Source organism: Neofelis nebulosa, chromosome 10 (assembly GCF_028018385.1).
Source record: "Neofelis nebulosa isolate mNeoNeb1 chromosome 10, mNeoNeb1.pri, whole genome shotgun sequence".
NCBI classification, from domain to species: domain Eukaryota; kingdom Metazoa; phylum Chordata; class Mammalia; order Carnivora; family Felidae; genus Neofelis; species Neofelis nebulosa.
This window is the reverse complement of record NC_080791.1, coordinates 4,686,414-4,690,523: the sequence shown is the minus strand read 5'-3', so window position 1 is coordinate 4,690,523 and position 4,110 is coordinate 4,686,414. Positions and strand designations below refer to the sequence as shown.

The following is a 4,110-nucleotide window of genomic DNA, read 5'->3' as shown; positions in this document are numbered from 1 at the left end:
ATTTCTACATATTTTGTGAAGCTAACAATTCAGTGAATTATACATGTAAATATAACAAATAGGTGAAAACATATTTACCAATAGATTACCATTTCTGATTCTTTTCATTCCATAATTCCAAGTTCATTTGTTATATATGTATTTTTGCATTTAAAAAACTTTCTTTAACAACTTTTAGTGTAATTCTGCTGGCATTTAATTATCTCACCTCTGAAAAAAATACTTGGCTGTTATTTTTAAAAGACATTTTCAGCCCCAGCCAGATCAGCAGAGGCAGGGCCCAGGCACTTGGGAGGTGATGGAGGGCAAGGAGCTGTTTAGGGGTAGGGAACAGTAAGATTTAGATTCACCCAGAGAGGGGAGAGCAGGGAAAAAGCTCTGAGGGCCCTAGAGGTGAGAGGGCAGATTAAGATCTAGAGCAACCTGATGGCCATGGAGGCCCAAGAGATGATGCAACACCTTCAGGAGTTTCCAGAACATCAAAAAATGATCCTGGGCCAATTGAATGAACAATGAGACAAAGATCAGTTTACTAACATCACCCTGATTGCCGACAGACATGATTTTAAGGCCCACAAGGCCGTTTTGGCTACTTACAGTAAGTTCTTCTATAAATTCTTTCAGGAGTTTACTCAGGAACCTTTAGTGGAGGTTAAACTTGTTAGTAAAATGGCCTCCATCATTTAATTGAGTTCACATATACAGAAAAATTGATGATACAAAGAGAAGAGGAGACCAATGATGTATAGAAAGCAGCAGAGTTTCTACAAACACTAGAAGCTATCAAAGCCTTTGAAGTCAGGAACAAAGAAAACTAAGCTCCCCTAAAGGAAAATACCACAGGAAAAAGTGAGGCAAAAGAGAGAGAGAGAGAGAGAGAGAGAGAGATTGCAGAAACTTCGAATGTTATCACTGAGTCATTGCCATCTGCAGAGTCAGAACCTATTGAAATTGGAGGTTTCTGAAGGCACAATTGAGGTGGAACATGAAGGCATTGAAATGTTGGAGGAAGTGGCTTCTGCCAAGCAGTCTATAAAGTACATCAGAGCACAGCTTCTTCTGATGATTCCACCTTAGCTCTGTTGGCAGATATTATGATGAAAGTACCATCTGGGTGATAGAAAAGAGCAGATTAAAGAAGAGGGTTGTACATCTGACCCCACAAGCAAACCAGTAGAAGGTATGTAAATTGTGGAATTTCAGCTGTCACATGTGAAAGATTCGATCCCTTGGGAGAAATGTAATTGTTCATTTAAACCACTTTACCATTTTTAAATTTTTAAAATGTTTTTATTTATTTTTGAAGGAAAGAGAGAGAGACAAGGCATGAGCAGGGGGAGAAACAGAGAGAGAGGGAGACACAGAATACGAAGCAGGCTCCAGGCTCTGAGCTGTCAGCACAGAGCCAGATGCGGGGCTCAAATGCACAAACTATGAGATCGTAACCTGAACTGAAGTCGGATGCTTAACCGACTGAGCCACCCAGACCCAACAATCATTTTACCATTTTAATGAACACTGAAACCACACTCCACTGAGAGCCTCAAGTGTGAAATATGCAATAAAAGGTATCGCTGGGAGAGCATGTGGAGACAGCAACTCAACTGTTAACACCTCAGAGAAGGTGGAGTCAGTATGCAGCAAAGGACTGGGGGAAAATTTCACATGTGTCAATACTATGAGAAACAAAGTGACCACTTTGGACATTTTAAAGAACGTCTCTGAAAACATGCAGGTGAAACACCTTCTGAATGTCCAAATTGTCATGAACGATCTGCCAGAAATGGCATCCTCAAATGTCACCTGACTGTGTACCAAACTGGAGTGGGGACACAAAAAGGGAAGAAAATGCTTTAACAATGTCAGGTCCGTAACAATGTGTTTAACAACAGGGACCAGTTCAAAGATCATTTTGTAATACACACTGGAGATAAACCCCACCATTGCAGTCTATGTGACTTGTGGTTTATGCAAGGAAATGAATTAAGGAGGCATCTGGGTAATACTCACAGTATTTCAGAGTGTCTAGTAACCAAAGTTATTTCAGTAGAAACACGCATGCAAACTGAACCCCATGATTAATGACTATTATAGAACAAGTTGGGAAGGGGAATATGTTACCATTGCTTTCAATGTGTGGACTCAGCACAAGTCACTGTGGAACAGGTCCATCCCGATCTGCTCCAGAACAGCCAAGTGCATGATTCACAGATGAGTGAACTTCCAGGGCAGGTCCAGGTGGGTTATCTAGAACCGGGTCAAATTCAGACTGAAGAACGTACTGAAGTATCTGTGGAGCAGCTGAATGAATAGGTAAATCAGATGCCAGGGGAAGTACAAACTGAACTTCTAGAAGCTAATTTGGAACAAGTGACCCCTGAAATCATGAACCAGGAGGAAAGAGAGCCCATCCAAGCAGATGCTGTTGAGGCTGCCAGAGAAGCCTTCAAAGATGCTGATGGTTTAGAGACCAAACCAACAGTCGATTCCCAAGTTGAAAGGGCAGAGAATGAAAACAGAGTACCTGTGCCTGTTTTAGAATGAAATAACAAATGAATATTTTTTTTAATTTATGTGTTGGGTTTTTGAATTGATGATGGGCAATGTGACTGTCCTTAAGCTAACAGACAAATGGACCAATGTTAAAATCTTTTCTGTTGTGAACTGTTTCTATTGAAACAAACTGATCCCTCCCCCATTTAATGCCACACAGGAGGGATCTTTCCCATAAGTGCATGGGAAGCTTTGAGAAGTATTATTTCTGGAAACTTCAATGGATTATATTCTTATGGTACAGCTGGGTATGAATGTATTTTCATCGTGATAATGGTTTCTCCCTTCTCTCTTTCCCAGGTCATGTTCTTTCTCAGATGTTTTCCATGTTATAAAATCAAACCTGAAATCATTAGAAGACAAGTTTATGTATTCTAAATCATGTTAGAACATTGAATATATAGTAAACACAAGGCTGCATGAAGAAAAATACATTGTTACTGTGCAGTTAGATGCTGGTTTCTGGCCCTCTTTACTTTTTTAAAATGTTTTATTTTTTTTTTATTTTTTTTAACGTTTATTTATTTTTGAGACAGAGAGAGACAGAGCATGAACGGGGAGGGTCAGAGAGAGGGAGACACAGAATCCGAAACAGGCTCCAGGCTCTGAGCTGTCCGCACAGAGCTGGACGCGGGGCTCGAACTCACGGACCGTGAGATCATGACCCGAGCCGAAGTCGGCCGCTTAACCGACTGAGCCACCCAGGTGCCCCATGTTTTATTTATTTTTGAGAGAGAGAGAGAGAGAGAGAGAAAGAGAGTACAAGTGGGGACAAAGCAGAGAGAGAGGGAGACAGACTCTGAAGCAGGCTCCAGGCCCTGAGCTGTCAGCACAGAGCCTGACATGGGGTATGAACTCATGCCCCCCAAGATTGTGACCTGTGTGGAAGTCAGATGCTTAAGTGACTGAGCCACCCAGACGTCCCTGTCCTTCTTTAGTTCGAACAAACTTCTTGTCTATACTGATAGTCACAGATGTCATCTCGGCAACAGAAACAGAGGTGGTGACATTTCAAGAACATAAAAAAAAGCACACCCTTGTATCTTTTCAAAACCAACTAAACTTCTATAAAGTGACTCTGATTCTTTCAAAGCATGTGTTGTAAGGAGCAATGTAGGTGATACTCTAGTACTTTGTTTTTGCTTATAGTGGCAACTACTGATTCTTTTTCTTGGTAAGTTAGATTGAGAAATTTTATTTAATGGCAACTGAAGGGCCATTTCCAATTGGGAAAATTCCTTTATATCTGTCTTCAACTTTTTTTGGTAAAAAGTTGCATTAGTATTTTACCACCATATGTAGAAAAGAGGAGCATCATTTAAAAATTAATGTATTTAAAATAAAGTACAAAGAAAAATATGTATATGTCAGGTTTTGTTTTGAATGAATCTTTTTCTCCAATCCTTAATGTAAAGATATTGTGCTATAACTTTTAAAACCATACAAATAAGAGTGCTAAACTGTGGGCTTCAAAGTAGGTGCGTTTAACCAGTATTACTTGGAAAATAAAATAGAACAAAGAAAGAAAGAAAGAAAGAAAGAAAGAAAGAAAGAAAG

The 4,110-nt window shown here is 39.9% G+C and overlaps 1 pseudogene; it reads left to right on the top strand.

Annotated features, from left to right (window-relative positions):
* Positions 1-432: 432 nt before the first annotated feature.
* On the top strand, positions 433-2,544 carry LOC131486750 (zinc finger protein 131-like; annotated as a pseudogene).
* Positions 2,545-4,110: the final 1,566 nt, after the last annotated feature.